Raw genomic sequence first — 19,107 nt, forward strand, 5'->3', positions numbered from 1 at the left:
AATTATGACCCTGTCCCCTGGAGCAGTCACAACCCTGCCCAGTTTGGTATCATCTGCAAACTTAATAAGCGTATTTTTATGCCAATATCTAAATCGTTGATGAAGATATTGAACAGAGCAAGTCCCAAAACAGACCCCTGTGAAACCCCATTTGTTACACCTTTCCAGCAGGATTGTGAACCATTAATAACTACTCTGAGTACGGTTATCCAGCCAGTTATGCACCCACCTTATAGTAGCCCCATCTAAATTGTATTTGCCTATTTTATTGATAAGAATATCATGCAAGACCTTATCAGATGCCTTACTAAAGTCTAGGTACACCACCTCCACTACTTTTGCCTTATCCACAAGACTCGTTATCCTATCAAAGAAAGCTATCAGATTGGTTTGACATGATTTGTTCTTTACAAATCCATGCTGGCGGTTCCCTATCACCTTGCCACCTTCCAAGTGTTTGCAGATGTTTCCTTAATTGCTTGCTCCATTATCTTCCCTGGCACAGACATTAAACTAACTGGTCTGTAGTTTCCTGGGTTGTTCTTATTTCCCTTTTTATAGATGGGCACTATACTTGCCCTTTTCCAGTCCTCTGGAATCTCTCCTGTCTCCCATGATTTTCCAAAGATGATCACTAGAGGCTCAGATACCTCCTCTATCAGCTCCTTGAGTATTCTAGGATGCATTTCATCAGGCCCTGGTGACTTGCAGACATCTAACTTTCCTAGGTGATTTTTAACTTGTTCTTTTTTTATTTTATCTTCTAAACCTACCCCCTTCCCACTAGCATTCACTATGTTAGGCATTACTTCAGACTTCTCAGTGAAGACCGAAACAAAAAAAGTTCTTAATTATCTCTGCCATTCCCAGTTTCCTGTTACTGTTTCTCCCTCCTCACTGACCAGATAGTATGACTGGATTTTCCTCTGTAAGCCCAGCACTCCTCCTATGACATGACTGCTGCTTATTCCATTGCAAAAGCCTTCCACTGCCAGCTACACAGACTGCTTTGCATAGATTAATCAATCCCTGTTCTGTGGCTGCTCCTCCTCCAGGTGCCACTCAGGGTCTAATCAGGCCTATTTTACCCTCTCAGGACCAGTAGGGAGGTACTCTCCATCACACCTCAATTCACTCTCCATGCCCACCCACAGGTACAACACTCGCTGTGTAACCTGAGGCAGAGTGGTGGGCCGTGCAGGGTGGCCTGGGGAGGGCAGCAAGAGGAGGGGTAGGGTGCACTACCTGGCCCTAATGGAGAGGAGCTACAGTGGTGGGGATGGCAGGGTTCCCCTACCCTCCAGTCGAAGGCTGAGGCTGAGGGCCAGGTGAAAGGTTTAGTGCAGTGGGACCACCACTTACCTGGACCAGTGGCTGGCAAGATGATGATCCTTATTCCCAGCTGCCCAGTCTCTCGGTGGTGCAGCTGTTGCCAACGGTCACTCTGCAGTATCTTGTCCTTCCTCTCTGCTTTCCATATTATGGAAAACAATCAAGTTACAGGTACACCCTATTTCAAGGCACAGCCAAACCCTGACCTTGCTCTAAATTGAATATTGTAAATAGAAAGGCAGGGTAAAAATATTTAAATAAATACATAAATTAGGAGACATGGAAGCTGTCTACCCAATTTGGTGACCCTGACTCCTACCATGGAGCAGTTCTTGAGCAAACCCATTTGCAGGCAGACTGATGTACAAATCTCTAACATATATCGATAGAGGAGACGTGTGCAAACTCCATAGGTCTATGCTGAATGCTGTGCATGCCCCCTGTATACATGCCATAGCCCAGCTAGTCTCACATTGTTTCATTCACCTCTGCACAGAGAGCCCATGAAAGGCTCAGGAAGAGCTGGGGGGGAGGGGGGAGAAGCATAGGTTCAAGCCTCACTTTGATGGGATTTAAACTGGTTCTCTGCAGAATGTCACCCAAAAGCAAAAATCCTAGGCACACTTAAAGCCAAAATAGTGTTTTCTGCAGCTCTTTTAGTTTGTCTCCCAACCAGTCTCAATTTCCTCTTGTAATCTGCCCCTCAGGCACTGAATGCTGATGGCCTAACCTCACATGTTCATTTGGAGGAATTAATTTGGGTTTCTATATTTGCTTAATGCAACAGCTACAGCTGCCTTGATTAGGAACCAATTTAAATAATTGTTTAAAAAAAGTTTGGTTCCTTGCACAATATTTCTTAACACAAATTAAATGCTAGAATGTATAAACTCTTGAAACGGTGTGAGAGCAAATGCATGCAGGTCCCTGTCCTCATGACAGGAATTATTATGAAAAATTGATAGTTTTGATCCTTTCCTCTAATTAACTTTTAATTGCTAGCTCACTGGTAGCTATTAATATTCCAAATCTGTTTATTCTTCTAATATGACATCTTTTGGGGACATTTTGGTGGTTAGTTAATAAATGCTGACAGCTCCATGCTTCCAACACTGCATGAATAAAACTCCTGGAGGTACAAAACAAAACAAAACTTTTCAAACACTGTATCTGCAAATGTGGGATGGAGGTTGAAATGTGTGCCCCTGGGATCTCTCAATCAGCAAGGCCTGCTGAGATCTAGTACCCAGCAAGGCCTACAGTTGACTACATTTCCTAAAATGTCTCACTGTTGCTCTTACTGGTGCAACTCCTGCAATGGTTACAGTGCAGAGAACGCCTGTCTAGACAAGGCACCAACAGCTGGTCTAAGGTGGCTTTGATGACACAAGGGTTTAAGAATGTCAGCTAGCCAACAATAATAAGCCCACCATGACTACCTTGTTTACTATTATACTAATAAACTTGGAGGCAGCATGTAAAGGGCTCAGCCAGACTGCGAGCATATGGTGCTAGACCCTGTACACACCTCCCAGAAGAGAATGGTCCTGCCCCTAGAGCTGCCAGATTAAAAAACAAGATGCAATGTGTAGGAGGGGAAGGGGTAATGCAACCATCATATGTTCTGCACAGAGATCTGTGTGTGAAACCTGTGACCAATCCACAGCAGCTGTCAGGGTAATCACAGCTCATTGCTGGCCCTTTACAAGATGCACTACAGCAGAAATTAGTTGTAAGGAGAACTTTGAAGAGGGTGAAGTTAGTGACTTTGCAGATTTTGGCTATGAAAATGCACCTATTGTAGCAGGGAAATTCCAAGAGGAAAGATTTGTGTTGCAGAATCTATGGGATCTCTGCCCAAAGTCTGTGGTTGTTATTTTGTTTAAATTAATGCTTTTTAGATTACCCTGAAAAATGAGAAAGTTAGACACTTGCTTCACCCTCTTTTCAGCATTCTCCATCTTTTGCTCAACTACACTTTTCTAGTGGAAAAAGGGCAGTAAATGGGGGAGGGAGGACAAGAGGGGAGAGAGAAAAATATTATAGAGAGCAAATCTACAACTAATATGACAAAATGAAGAGAGATTAAAAAGACTTGGATTTTTCATTTTAGAAAAGAGGAGATTAGGGGGGTTATGCTAGAGGTCTATAAAATCATGACTGGTATGGAAAAAATGAATAAGGAAAAGTTATATACTTATTCCCACAATAAAAGAGCTGGAGTCACCAAATGAAATCAATAGGCAGCAGGTTTAAAAAAACAAAAGGAAGTTTTTCTTCACTTAGCACTCAGCCTCTGGAACTCCTTGCCAGAGGTTGTGGTGAAAGCTAGGACTTGAACAGGATTCAAAAAAGAGAGAGAGAAATTCATCGAGGTTAGGTCTATTAGCCAGGATGGGTAGGAATGGTGTCCCTGGCCTCTGTTTGTCTGGAGGTGGGCGACAGGGGAGGGGTCATGTGAGGATTCCCTGTTGTGATCCCTCCCACTGGGACCTCTGGCATTGGCCACTGTCAGCAGACAGGGTACTGGGGTGGAAGGACAACCATTGGTCTGATCCAGTCTGGCCATTCTTGTGTTCTTAAAATAATAAGAAACCAAAATCATCCCCAAACCTTTGAGAAATGATTTTTGTGAAAAATACAGGCAGTCCCCGGGTTACATACAAGATAGGGACTGTAGGTTTGTTCTTAAGTTGAATTTGTATGTAAGTCGGAACTGGTACATATTGTAGGGGAAACTCTAGCCAAACATTTTTTTTAGTTTTGGATAGCATAGGGAAAGGTTAACTCCCCTCTAATGTTTGTTTTGCTGTCTGTTCCCCTGTTCAGAAGATTTCACATCTATTTCTGTCCCTGTGACAAACTCAGGACTCAGGACTAAAGGAGTAACTCATCAAATACCAAACCATGCTTTGAGCTAATAGCTTTATTTCCACACACCACCCAGGGTTCTAGGAGGAGGGTCCTTTTTTTGCTAACACAATGAGGCCAGCACTTTGTTTGTTTTGGTGGAGTCTTTGTTTGCCCAGGGAGCCCAGCATGTATAGGGGGAGGAGGGGCGGAGAGGCTGCTTTTGTCTGCTGTTCGGCAGCCTGTTGCTCAGGGGAGGGGGCAGCCTGTTGCTGGCAGGAGGGGAGGGGGGAGGCGTGCAGGATGTGAGGCCGGGGGGGGGGGGGAGGCAGCGGGCGGGGGGAGGCACTTTTCCTCTGCCCGGCAGCTCTGCGGGATCCCTGTCCCTGTGGCCAGCTGCTGCAGGCAGAGGCCAGTTGGAGCCGGCCAAAGAGGAGGAGAAGGTGGATTCTAGGACCCAGGTGAGCGAGCTCCCGGAGCCCGGCATGTATAGAGGGGAGGAGGGGCAGAGAGGCTGCTTTTGTCTGTTCGGCAGCCTGTTGCTCAGGGGAGGGGGCAGCCTGTTGCTGGCAGGGGGGTGGGGGGGGCAGCGGGTGTGGGGAGGCACTTTTCCTCTGCCCGGCAGCTCTGCGGGACCCCAGTCGGAGCCGGCCCGAGGAGGAGGAGGATCCTAGGACCCAGGTGAGCGAGCCCCGGGAATGCTGCTGCGCATGTGCGGGAGTTGCCTCACCCCGTTCGTATCTAGGGATCCGACGTAGGTCGGATCCACGTAAGTCGGGGACTGCCTGTATTTATCAACAAAAATGTCAGTTTTCCCTAAAAGCACCTGCCCCACCCCTCTTTGTGACCACCTCCAAACCACTTTGTGGGGAGTCTGCAGCACACAGGAATCAGACCCTGGCTTTTGTCTGGTTGAGTAACTGCTGACTGAGCAAACGGGAAGAGCGCGGCAATAGGCACCCACCCCGGAGCTCCATGAAATGATTCACTGACAAACTGCAATCACATTTATGCTGGTGCCAAATTCTCCTGTCAGATGCTTGTCCACAGCTTCTACTGTCTTCAGCGGGAGCCGTGTCCACAGATTGAGGGGAAAGTGCTCTGTGACTGGTATTAGTCGCTGAAATCCCTGGCAGTGCCTTTGTGTCATTAGTAAAAGTGTGTGTAAGCAAGCCAAAAATGATTGAGGACTGACAAAGTGGATGGTAGCCACCCATGAGTCCCAGTGATGACTGAACCTAATTCTCCAAAAATTGCTCCCAAACCAAGTATGACGCTCTTTCCATTGCTTCCCAGTCCCACCGTCAGTGTGACGGCAGGGGTCACTCTGAGCGCTGGTTGTATTGCGTGGATGGCTGTAGTTCAGAGGTGGCCAACCCACAGCTCCCGAGCCGCATGTGGCTCTTATCCCCCAAAAGTGCAGCTCACAAAGCTGCTCCTGCGTCCCCCTCAATGGCCCCTGACCTCCCCTGTGCTCACCAGGGCGGCAAAATAGTGCCCAAGATGGTAGCCGTAGATGGGAGCCTGATATGGCCAAAAAGCCTAAGCTTGTTTCTTAAAGGGGCAGCCTTTTTTTTGTTTGGCAATTCTGGCACAGCTCTTCGCATTTTTTCTGCCGCTGTTTCGGCTTCTTTGTTAAATGGGTTGGCCACCCCTGCTGTAGTTATTTGTGGGTGGGTGGTGGGGAGCCAGGCAGGGGCAGATGACTGTTTTGCGGGGCCCCGGGCAGCATAACTCCGCGGGGACCCCCCTTTGCCTCGGCGCATGCGCCGTGACGCCATGCGCATGTGCAGGGCTTTTTTAAGCGCGGGGCCCGGGGTGTCTGCCCCATTCGCCCTGCCCTATGTCCGCCCCTGGAGCCAGGAAATGTGTGTTGGTTTGTTGGGGTGGCAGGGAGGCCAAGTAATCCAACATCTGTTCAGGGAGGAGCTGGCTGGGAGACTGGCAATGAGGCCATGGCTGGGGAGGTGGAACCCTAGAAATGATCTCCTCTGCTGCAGCAAAATCCCTCATCTGGGACTGGACAGGTCCCAAGGGCGCCAGACCAGGGAGGCCCAACCTGTAAAATCTGGGCAGTGAACACCTCCGACAAAGGCTGTGAATGCCGTAGGAGAGTTCACTGGGCAATACTCTGAACTTACCAGAGACTGTGTTATGTTGGCTGCATATTGCCACACAGAAGGAGAGTCCTGGAATTTCAATGGTGACAATAATCTGTAGAATATATAGAGGGCACGCACAAGCCTGCGCACCTCTCAAATGCATGGGATCCCTCATCTTCCACTGCCCCGTCCCATGCCCTCACCGGCTCCCAGGATACTGTCAGCCGACGGTCAGGGCAGTGAGTCCCTTATGACCGGCTGAAGTTCTTTTAAATTGTGCTTGGTTCTGTTACAGCAACTGAAGGAGTCAGGTTAAAGCTTAAACAGTTACTATTTTATTGTTACAGGGTAAACTTAGTTGTTAAATGCTACTACTGTGTTACAGATAACACAGACACTACAAAGGACAGGACAGAAATTACACTAATAAGTCACTTACAGGTACCATGAAACCCTTTGGTTCTCTGAGCTCTTATTAAATGCATGCAAAATAGACACATTGCAGGTACATATTCTCACCCCTGCGTTCTAGACTTGGCGTGGCCAGCGTCTTTCTCTCAATCCCTCGGGAAGAAGTAGGGCGAGGTTGGGCGTCCCACAGACCTCGGGAGACAATCAATACCTGCCAGCAGGTATAGATGATTGGAGCTCAAATGGGGTGGGCTGCTGAACCTCTTTTATACCCCTTGGGTCATGTAGGCTTCTTCCTGGGCTCAAGTGGCCATTAAGGAAAAATGGCTTTGAATGCCAAGTTTCCCACGAAGGGTGCAAAGCATAATTTACACCTGGGAAAATGCAGACAATGGGCACCTCTGGTATGTGATGGGCGAAGATTCCTCTCCTGGGACAGTGCAGGCGTGTCAATTACTGGTACTAGCCATCAGGGCGACGGGAGGCCCCGGGTCGTCAGCTAGCCCATTTACTGTCTGGTTTCTGTTTATGGTAGAGTCAGGGACAGGCAGCAAACCTGTGTTCCCAGGGCATCAAAGGCTGACTGCCTTTCTCTTGCTCTCTGGGGGTGGGGGGGGGGGAAGATGGGGCTCGTGGAAAAACAAGATGGGGTTTTTGTGTCTGGCTACAGATACCCAGAGATGCCAAGGGTCATGGCTTGATGTGAATGGAGAGAACTGAGCCTTCATGCACAGGGAATCTGCCTCCCCCTCAAAGGCAGTGCATTGGCTCCCCAATCTCTGTACTCTTATCTGTAAGCCCCACAGACTGAAGAACATCTCTTCTGGCTACACGGCAAATGTCAGTCCTGTCAAAGTTTATTTGCACTGTGTCCCCCTCACTAACAGAAACCACATGACCAAATTGCCAGGACCCAGCTACAGTGCCCCATTAAAACACATGCCAGCAATGCACTCTCTCAGGGCAATACATGACAGCAGGGAGTTAGTCTGCAGACTGGATCAAACTGCACTGCCTGCCAGGGCACTAAAATGTTCAGTGATAACGGGTGTCTTAGCACATGGGAGCCCAAAGGCTGCTCCTGGGAGTTACTCTGGGGTCAGGCTACAGCTGGCCTGTCCCACCTCATACACGGGACATTAATCAAATGCTGATCTCACCAAAGTGCAAGCCCCAGGCTGTTTAGTTCCTAGCACTTGGAACAAGAAACCAGGAAACTCTTGCAGCAATGACTGAAGCTTGAGATTGATCTCTTGGTAAAGGTTCCACACAAATAGTGAAACTACAGGAATGCCTGGGACAGCACTGGCATTTATTCTCTCTTAATATCGCCAGGGCTCTGAACGCTGGAGGAGCACCTTGCCAATGCTCCAGTAAGAAGGGTCTTATTTATATCATCCTTGTCATTAGTCGTTTGTGATATTCTGGGAAAGTTCTCTGGCTTGTGTTATACAGGAGGTCACATAAGCTAATCATAATGGTCCCTTTGGATCACTAAATGAATCTCTGTCTATAGTAATTATGCATCATGCGATTCAATATTTGGAATTGCTTTCCATATAATCTGTAATGTATTTGATCCCAATTAGCAGCTGTACAAAAATCAGGAAGTGATCTCTATATCTATAGCTATAGCAAGGGATTAACAAGTCTTTAGACATTTCTCAGACAATGTGCACTATTTTAATTGGAAACAAAATGTAATGAAGGCAGGTTCTCTCCAAAACCTCCTTAGTAATGCCCTATTCAAAATAACCTTTGAGCATCCCCAGATTTCTTTTGGTCATGCCTAGAAAACACATGTTTTACTTAACATTTAAAAGACAGGACATTTATGACAAACTGCATTAGTCTCAAATTGCTTAAAACATAATTTCACAGGCTGCACTTAATGTTTAGAGCATCACAAGTGACAAACTTTCATATTCCATTAGTTCCCTGACATCATCCACCCCACAAATACTGACAAAGTTAATTTACAAAAATTGCTCAGATGACTGTTAAATTTAACCATAAAAAAGACTCCAATGAATATGGCCAACATCTGTAAAGATTCCAAGCACTTCAATGGATCAGTGAGATATTTATTACAAAAATAGTAGAACCGTTGCCTCTTGTGTGGGTTTTATAGATTTTGTGATGAAAATTCTGAACATTAGTCTAATTTCCTACACTGAATAGTGCACGTGGGCTAGAGGTGTAGCCTAGGAATCCTTACACTACAGTTTTCTATGCTATAGGGATTTCCTGGCTGTGTCTAGACTGGCATGATTTTCCGGAAATGCTTTTACCGGAAAAGTTTTCCTCTAAAAGCATTTTCAGAAAAGAGCGTCTAGATTGGCACGGACACTTTTCCACAAAAAGTGCTTTTGTGGAAAAGCGTCCGTGCCAATCTAGATGTGATTTTCTGCAAAAAAGCCCCGATCGCCATTTTTGCGATTGGGGCTTTTTTGCAGAAAACAAATCTGAGCTGTCTACACTGGCCCTTTTGCGCAAAAGTTTTGCGCAAAGGGACTTTTGCCTGAACGGGAGCAACATAGTATTTCCGCAAAAAGCACTGATTTCTTACAGTAGGAAATCAGTGCTTTTGCAGAAATTCAAGCGGCCAATGTAGACAGCTGGCAAGTTTTTCCGCAAAAGCGGCTGATTTTCCGGAAAAACTGGCCAGTCTAGACACAGCCCCTGTGTATACACTCTCTGCCTGACCAGCAGTAATAAGAAGGAGAAAAAGAAGTTGCTATGAATGATTAAAGTCAAACTTACCTTAGAAAAATCTCTTAATTCTTTAACATGCCTGACATAATGGGAGACACATTGTCACTCGTTTCTTCATTGCAAGACCAGTTTTTAAGTGGGAGGAGCATTGCTCTGCAGATTATGGGCTGCATTCACTTAGGCCATGTCCACGCAGCCACTTCTGTCAGCAAAACGTATGTCATTCAGGGATTTGGAAACCCACCACCCTCAAGAGACATGCATTTCCTTGGCCTAAGCATTTCTGTGCACAGGTCTCTATTGGCCAGAAAGTTCTCCTGCCAACATAGCTGCTGGGGTGGTTTTATTATAGCCATAGGAGAGCGCTCTCTTGCTGGCATAGGGCAGCTACATGAGCAATCTTACTGCAATGCAGCTGTATCAGTGCAGCTCCGACACTGTAAGTTCACTAATTTGGATGTTGCCTTAGAGTGAAATGCAGCTCAAAAGAACATCAAAGCAGCCAATCTGGGTCAGACAAAAGGTCCATCTAGCCCAGTGTCCTGTCTGCCCAACTCCAGGTGCCCCAGAGGGAGTAAACAGAACAGGGAATCATCAAGGGCATGTCTAGACTACGTCTCTCTGGCAACAGAGGGATGTAAATTAGACATACTGAAATTGCTAATGAAGCAGGGATTTAAATCTCCCACGCTTCGTTAGCACAAAAATGGCTGCCACTTTTTGTTGCCACGGAGCTTTGGTGACAAAAAGCGGCAGTCTAGCCGCAGCTCTATCGCTCACTAAAGCCTTTGGAGATAGATCCCTTATGCGACAGAGGGATGTCGTCTAGATATACCCCAAGTGATCCCTCCCCGTCACCCACTCCCAGCTTCTGACAGAGGCTAGGAACATAGTTCCTGCCCATCCTGGCTAATGGCCACTGATGAACCTACCCTCCATGGATTTATCTAGCTCTTTCTTGAACCCTGTTAAAGTCCTGGTCTTCACAACATCCTCTGGCAAGGAGTTCCGCAGGCCGACCATGTGCTATGTGAAGAAGAACTTCCTTTTCTTTGTTTAGCTCCCCCTACCAGCTGGTCAAGTGACACAAGAGTAGAGGGGAATTAACAAGTTCATGTTATCTGAAAGCTTGGAGGTTAGCCCTTGTTCTCCCAGACCTCCACTCTGGCTGGATCTGTATTTCTCCAAACTGCTTTCCCCAAATGTATCTGTTTCTTAAAGGTTTGTTCTAAATTGAATTAAATACACCTCCCCCCCCAATGATAATCATTTCCTCTTGCTGTGGTAGGTGGGCTATGTCTAGACTGCAAGCCTCTTTCGAAAGAGGCTTTTTCTAACGATACTTTCGAAAAAGCTTCTTTCAAAAAAGAGCATCTAGACTACAACCAGTATTTTCGAAAAAGCAAGCTGCTTTTTCAAAAGAGAGCACCCAGGCAGTCAGGATGCTCTCTATAGAAAAAGCACAGTTTGCATTCCATAGCACCTTTTTTCGAAAGAGCACTTTCAAAAACGGCATTCTTCCTCGTAAAACGAGGTTTTCTGTGGTCAAAAAAACTGCCGCATTCTTTCGATTTACTTTCAAAAGAACGCGGCAGCAGTCTAGACGCAGGGGCAATTTTTTTGAAAAAAGGCCACTTTTTCAAAAAAAACACAAAACCTTGGGCTATGTCTAGACTGGCAAGGTTTTCCGGAAAATCAGTCGCTTTTCTGGAAAAACTTGCCAGCTGTCTACAGGTAAGCAAAGCCCACAGGTAAGTGCTGAATGTGCGGGACTGGGAGATGGGTTGGAAATGGGGGAGACTACGGCCTATAATGGCAAGGAGAAAGGAGGGTCAGGGCACAACAGGGAGGCAAGATCAAATCAGTATCTTAGATGCCTATATACAAATGCAAGAAGTATGGGTAATAAGCAGGAAGAACTGGAATTGCTAACCAATAAATACAACTATGATATCATTGGTATTACAGAAACCTGGTGGGATGGGGCGCACGATTGGAATGTTGGTATGGAAGGGTACGGCTTGCTCAGGAAGGACAGACAGGGAAAAAAGGGAGGAAGGGTTGCCTTGTATATTAAAAATGTACACACTTGGACTGAAGTGGAAATGAACGTAGGAGATAGCTGTGTAGAGAGTCTCTGGGTTAAGCTAAAAGGGGTAAAAAACGAGGGTGATATCATGCTAGGAGTCTACTACAGGCCACCTAGCCAGGTGGAAGAGGTGGATGAGGCCTTTTTTAAACAATTAACAAAACTATCCAAAGCCCAAGATTTGGGGGGGGGGGGGGGGACTTCAACTATCCAGACATATGTTGGGAAACTAACACAGCGAGGCACAGGCTATCCAATAAGTTTCTGGACTGCATTGGAGACAACTTTCTGTTTCAGAAGGTTGAAAAAGCTACCAGAGGAGAAGCTGTTCTGGATTTGGTTTTAACAAATAGGGAGGAACTAGTTGAGAACTTGAAAGTGGAAGACAGTATAGGGGACAGTGATCACGAAATAATAAGAGTTCATGATCTTAAGGAAAGATAGAAGGGAGACCAGCACAATTGAGGTAATGGATTTCAGGAAGGCAGATTTTGATAAGCTCAGAGAACTTGTAGGTAAGGTCCCATGGGAAGCAAGACTGAAGGGAAAAACAACTGAGGAGAGATGGAAGTATTTCAAAGGGACGTTGTTAAGGGCCCAAAAGCAAACAATTCCGCAGTGTAGGAAAGATAGAAAATATGGCAAAAGGCCAGCTTGGCTTAACAAGGAGATCTTGCATGATCTCAAAATAAAAAAGGAGTCATATAAAAAATGGAAACTAGGACAAATAACAAAGGATGAATATAGGCAAGCAACACGGGAATGCAGGGGCAAGATTAGAAAGGCAAAGGCACAAAATGAGATCAAACTAGCTACAGGCTGTCACGTTGCTGAATTGGAGGGAAGCAGCCAGATCGCTGGTGCACCCCTAGGTGGGGGTGTTGGCCCCAGAAATTGGTGTGGGGGGAGCCATGTGGGGTGTTGAGTGGGAGATTGTTGTTTGTTGATCTTATGTACACTATTTATGTGAGTGTTTAATGTCTATGTGTATAGGTAGGAATCTGTAATCTGTGTGGAAGCTGAATATTTCTGTGAATGTGGTTAAGCATGGCTATGGACAGGCTGAGTAGCAAAGCCCTGTGGAACAATGACTCTCAATAGGCTATGGACACACCCAAAGAATGGGATTTGTCACCTGAGGGCAGCCAGCAGGAAACATAGAGATTGGCCTCTGACCAGGTGACTGGCTGCATACAAGAAGAGGCCAGGAAGGAAGTATAAAGAGGCCATGTGGTCGATGCCATTTTGGTTCTCAGCTCAGCACTTCATCCCAGAGGCAGCACTGCAGGGATTGAAGAGCCCGGAAGACCTGTGAACCCATCCTGATTGCAGGATGTGCAATAAGAACTTTTAAACCAGCAGCTGCAACATCTCTGCTAGAGCCTGCATCGAGAACTGGGAGATTCGGTGCATGTAACGTACTGTACTTTAATAACCTTACTCTCATGCTTTTCTTTCCTGTAATAATAAACCTTTAGATATAGATTCTAAAGGATTGGCCCAGCGTGATTTGTGGGTAAGGTCCAGAGGGTAAATTGACCAGGGATCTGTGGCTGGTTTCTTGGAACCGGACAGAACTTGTTCGGGGCAGGTGGGATTGGGTGCTAGGACCCCCCACCCGTGTATAGGCCCGGGGCCATCTGGGGCACGGATATTGCTGGGGTGTCGGAGGGGTTTTGCTCGGGAGGCTTCAGGCAGGCTGCTGAAGCGCTCTGTGAGACTGGTTTGTGGCCTGTTTGGAGAGGTCGCCAGTCAGGGGGACTGTAAAGAGCCCCGGATTTGAGCAATTCGCCCTGAGCGGACGCCCTAAGCTGTGCCCAGACACGGCCCGGTCCGTCACACAGGCATAAACAGAAACAAGAAGACCTTTTATAAATACATTAAAAGCAAGAGGAAGACCAAGGACAGGGTAGGCCCACTGCTTAGTGAGGAGGGAGAAGCAGTAACAGGAAACTTGGAAATGGCGGAGATGCTCAATGACTTCTTTGTTTCGGTCTTCACCGAGAAGTCTGGAGGTGTGCCTAACGTAGTGAATACAAGCAGAGAGAGGGTAAGTTTAGAAGATAGGATACACAAAGAACAAGTTAAAAATCACTTAGGGAAGTTAGATGTCAGCAAGTCACCAGGTCCTGATGAAATGCATCCCAGGATACTCAAGGAGCTGATAGAGGAGGTATCTGAGCCTTTAGCTATGATCTTTGAAAAATCATGGCAGACAGGGGAGATTCCAGAAGACTGGAAAAGGGCAAATATTGTGCCCATCTATAAAAAGGTGAATAAGAACAACCCAGGAAACTACAGACCGGTCAGTTTAACATCTGTCCCAGGGAAGATAATGGAGCAGGTAATTAAGGAAATCATATGCAAACACTTGGAAGGTAATAAAGTGATAGGGAATAGCCAGCATGGGTTTGTGAAGAACAAGTCATGCCAAACTAATCTGATAGCTTTCTTTGATAGGATAACGAGCCTCGTGGATAAGGGAGAAGCGGTGGATGTCATATACCTAGACTTTAGTAAGGCATTTGATACGGTCTCGCATGATATTCTTATTGATAAACTAGGCAAATATAACTTAGATAAGGTGGGTGCATAATTGGCTGGATAACCGTAGTCAGAGAGTTGTTGTTAATGGTTCTAAATCCTGCTGGAAAGGGATAACTAGTGGAGTTCCTCAAGGGTCTGTTTTGGGACCCGTACTGTTCAATATCTTCATCAATGATGTAGATATTGGGATAGAGAGTACGCTTATTAAGTTTGCAGATGATACCAAACTGGGTGGGGTTGCGACTTCTTTGGAGGATAGGGACATAATTCAAAATGACCTTAGCAAGTTAGAGAAATGGTCAGAGGTAAACAGGATGAGGTTTAATAAAGAGAAATGCAAAGTGTTCCATACATACAAGATGGGAAGCGACTGTCTAGGAAGGAGCATGGGGGAAAAGGATCTAGTGGACCACAAGTTGAATATGAGTCAACAGTGTGATGCTGTTGCAAAAAAAGCAAATATTATTCTAGGTTGTATCAACAGGTGTGTTGTAAGCAAAACTCGTGAAGTCATTCTGCCGCTCTACTCTGCACTAGTTAAGCCTCAGCTGGAGTACTGTGTCCAGTTCTGGGTGCCACATTTCAAGAAAGATGTGGAGAAATTGGAAAGGGTACAGAGAAGAGCGACAAGAATGATTAAAGGTTTAGAGAACATGACCTATGAAGCCAGGCTTCATGAACTGGGCTTGTTTAGTTTGGAAAAAAGAAGATTAAGGGGGGACATGATAGCGGTTTTCAAATATCTAAAAGGGTGTCATAAGGAGGAAGGAGAAAATTTGTTCCTCTTGGTTTCTGAGGACAGGACAAGGAGTAATGGGCTTAAAGTGCAGCAGGGGAGGTTTAGATTGGACATTAGGAAAAAATTCCTAACTGTCAGGGTGGTCAAATATTGGAATAAATTGCCAAGGGAGGTGGTGGAATCTCCCTCTCTGGAGATATTTAAGAACAGGTTAGATAGACATCTGTCAGGGATGGTGTAGACGGAGCTTGGTCCTGCCTTGAGGGCGGGGGGCTGGACTCGATGACCTCTCGAGGTCCCTTCCAGTCCTATTATTCTATGATTCTATGATACAGTGGCCGCTTGAATTTCTGGAAAAGCACTGACGATGTCATATAAGATTGTCAGTGCTTTTCCGGAAATACTATGCTGCTCCAGTTCGGGCAAAAGTCTTTTTCCGAAAGAATTTTGCACAAAAGTGCCAGTGTAGACAGCACAGTAGTGTTTTCCGCAAAAATCCCCAATCGCAAAAATGGCAATGGGGGCTTTTTTGCGGAAAAGCACGTCTAGATTGGCCACGGACGCTTTTCCGCAAAAAGTGCTTTTGCGGAAAAGCATCCTGCCAATCTAGACGCGCTTTTCCGAAAATGCTTTTAACAGAAAAGTTTTCTGTTAAAAGCATTTTCGGAAAATCACAGCAGTGTAGACGTAGCCTTGTAGCCTAGACACACACATTGAGAGAGCTTTTCTCTAAACCTTCTCTCTGAACTGGTAGCTCACCATGTTTGACTTGCACCTGCTAGCAGTGCGATCACATGGGAGCTTCATTCATCAGCAGAAGGCCATGATCCTTGGTCCCTTGGCAGATTGATCTAGTCCACTGAGAAGTTGTCTGCCCGGCAGAAGGAACCTTACAATCTATGCAGAATGCACAGATGGATTCTCTCCGGAAGGAGGGCTCACTGATTTCTACTCAGCATTTTATATGGAAGACAGCAGTTAAAAGGGCTGCAGCTATTTCCCTGTGGAAGCAGGAGTGTGTAGAAATGGCAGACTTCACAAGAAAACTGACCTTTGTTTTGAGGATGAGGTTGGTCCTTAAAAACTGGCCAGTTTTGTCTAAGGCTAATAGGCCTGTTTATCTCACTGAGAAGAGCATAATGCTCATGGATTTCCCTGCTCCCAGACTGTCTCTATCTTGGCTAGTCCCATCTACTTTGCTATGCTCACTGGACACCACAACCAGGATACCCACCTGCTGGATTCAGAGTCTCCATGTATGAGGTAGAACTGGGTACATGAATCAACAGGAGTTGCCATCATTGTTTTATAACATACAAAAAAGTCTAATCAAATAACAGTAAATCACAAGGTTAGTGGGCATCACATCCCTTTTGAGGCCCAAGACCCCCTGGTATCCACACAACAGCTCCTTACATTCCATGGCATTCTTTCGCGTGTCAGCTATGCGTTTTGGCTTATGGAAATGAGCAGTATTTACTTGCAAAGAGGTCTCCAAATCCCAGGACCTGGTTCTCATGGGGGACTTCAATCACTGAAATACCTGCTGGGAGGCCAATACAGCCGTCCCCAGTTAAGCCAGGATGTTTTTGGAGAGTGTTGGGGACAACGTCCTGGTGCAAGTGCTGGGGGAACCAGCTTGGGCTCATACTCAGCTTGGCCTGCTGCTCACAAACAGGGAGGAATTGGTAGGGGAAGTAAAAGTTGTTCCCCCACAACTGTGAGTTGTGCCAATTCCCCGCCACAATATTAATGAGCTGAGGTTTCTGTGGGAACATTAATTCCCTATCCCCATCCTGCAATTCCAGGTCCATAAAACACTACAAGAAACGTGACTTCACCTCCAGATTGCCAGTGAACATCTATGGGTGAGGACTGCCTTTGGCTTTCAGGGCACAGAGGTCTGTTCAGGGATATCACATAACTTTGAAAACAACTTTGCAGAAGACTAATAATCAAGTGTATCCCTTTGGTGAGGCTAAACTATTCTAGAGTCCTTTTTTAACAGCTTCAGGAAAAATGAGTTCCTCCAGTTTAATAACTTGAGCCAGTAAATTAGTGGACTTATTGCCAAATGTAGAAATGTCTGTTTTATTGACAAAAACGCCCATGTGTCTTGGGTAATTGACCAAAGATCTGCAGTAATTTTTAGCTTGCTGTAGTAAGCTGCCTCAGAGCCTTTGGGAAGTTCAGCTATTAAGACTGTTTGGGTAGCGAATCCCTTGCCTCCTCAGGGGAGTGATATTTATTGTCAAATCCTCTCGTTTGCACATACTGCAAATAAAATGATCATGCTCCTCAAATTAACCTTAAAAAGGGGAGGCATTCTTAATGCTGTCATTAATTACTCTTTGCTAAAATAAATCTTAGTTCATTTAAGATAATCAGCTGAGTGAAGAAATGCATTCCGAAGGGAATCTTAGCTCATCCTGATTAAGGAAAGCTGAACAAAACCCTTGAGTTCCAATCAGAGGTCCTGGAGTGAGGGGTGCTACTGCACCCCCTCACGTGAAATAGTTTCCATTACAGTTTATCCAGAGCTTACAGGTTTGTTCAACAGCTCTCAACACTCCTGCAATAAAAAATGTTCCAGAACCCTGGGGTCCAAAACAACAAATGTAGAGTTCACCCTCCTCTCAGCTTTGCATTGCATCCCCACCCCAGCATGGACCCCAATTAACAGTGCCACATGCCAGCCCTGTCTCATTCTGTCCCCCCTCCTCCAAACCCTGCCTCATAGTGCTGCATTCTAACCCTCCCCTCCACCGTGCAGACACTTCTAGTGGAAGGAAGAGGCAGAGAGTAAGAGGAATCTGCTGAAGATACAGAGACGAAGTTTCCTTGGAATGTGGGTGGTGTAACAAATGTAGTTTGGGGCTCATATCTGCTCAATACTGTATCTACCAGCTGAACCCAAATCCAGCCACTTGGACCACCAGTCACAATAATCCTGCGATGTCCATCCACAAGAATAGCTAGAAGGCCGTGTTTTCCCACAAATAGCGATCCACTCCTATTCGGAATTCCCAATGCTTCATGGTTTCTACATTATGCAGAATATCAATGCCATCCAGCTATTTCAGATCTGTGTGTCCAGGCCAGTCACTCATGGGTGTTCTCCCATGTTAGCTCCCAGAGAGCTTTGCATTGCTTCTGTAGGCCCCACTGACCTTAGATATGTGGAATCAGAACTGCCCACGGGAGGGCCGCGTGCAGTGGAATTGGCATTGTAAAATAGAACTTGGCATTCAGAACTAACGGATGTGAAAGGCAGGAGTAGTATGGGGGGAAATAAATGCAATTCTTTAAAATGACAACAGCTCAGAGGCAGAAACACAAAGTGTATCCAGATAAAACAATGCAAAAAATAGGACTTTTGGGGCCAGAATCTCTCTCTCAATATTTCATGCCTGCATACATGTTTAGGGTATGAATAATTAATTGTTGTACCAATTTACCAAGGGTTGCATGGATTCTCCATCATTGATCATTTTAAAGTCAAGATTGGAAGCTTTGTTCCTAAGTGATCTTCTCTAGGAATTATTGTGGGGAGTTTTCTGTCCTGGGTTATCCAGAAGGACAGATGATCACAATGACCCTTCTGGCCTTGGAGTCTGTGACTGTAAAATCTATAAAGATGAAGACATTTGTCTGCTGGCATTTGCAATTCCTCAGTGTCACCACAGAGCCATGGATGCTCATAACCAGTTTGTTAAGGGCACTTGCTTCTTGAACAGCCCCGCGTGGCAGGATGCACATTCCTTTTCTCCCTCCGTCCATGACTTCTGACCAAGTCACCCATGCCACATGACCCCTTCTGGGGTATTAAAGAGTCCAGCCAATTGCTCCTACTTGGAGCTGCTGCCTCATCTCTTGGCCCTCTAAATTTAGCCCTTTGTTTAGGTTCTCAAGTAAGCCCTGTTCCCTGCTTGGGGTCTGTGCCATTTGTCATGGGGCCAGGAGGGGAAACCAGCCCACCCACTATCCTGGGTTCCAACCCTGGGAATCTGACAGCACCACCTGGTCTATAAAATCTGTTCTTCCCTGTGCCTCTTCCTTCTGAGCCCTTTAGCTTTGCTCTGGCCGCAGGGGGAGGGGTCCTAGATCCTCTCTCTCAGCAAACTCAGCAAAGCAAACGTAGCCAGAACCAAACTTCAGCTGTCCCTCAAGTTCCTCTGGTCAGAGAGACGCTTCATGCCATGCTTTCCTACCCCACTCCTCTTTGCTTCTTCAAGCTCAGACCCTCCTTTCCCTGCCTCTCCCTTCCGTACCATGCCCCACAATGGAATGCCCCACTCTGCCCATCCATGACCTGCCCCTCC

The sequence above is a fragment of the Pelodiscus sinensis genome, chromosome 5, assembly GCF_052426305.1.
Source record: "Pelodiscus sinensis isolate ZL-2025 chromosome 5, ASM5242630v1, whole genome shotgun sequence".
NCBI lineage: Eukaryota > Metazoa > Chordata > Testudines > Trionychidae > Pelodiscus > Pelodiscus sinensis.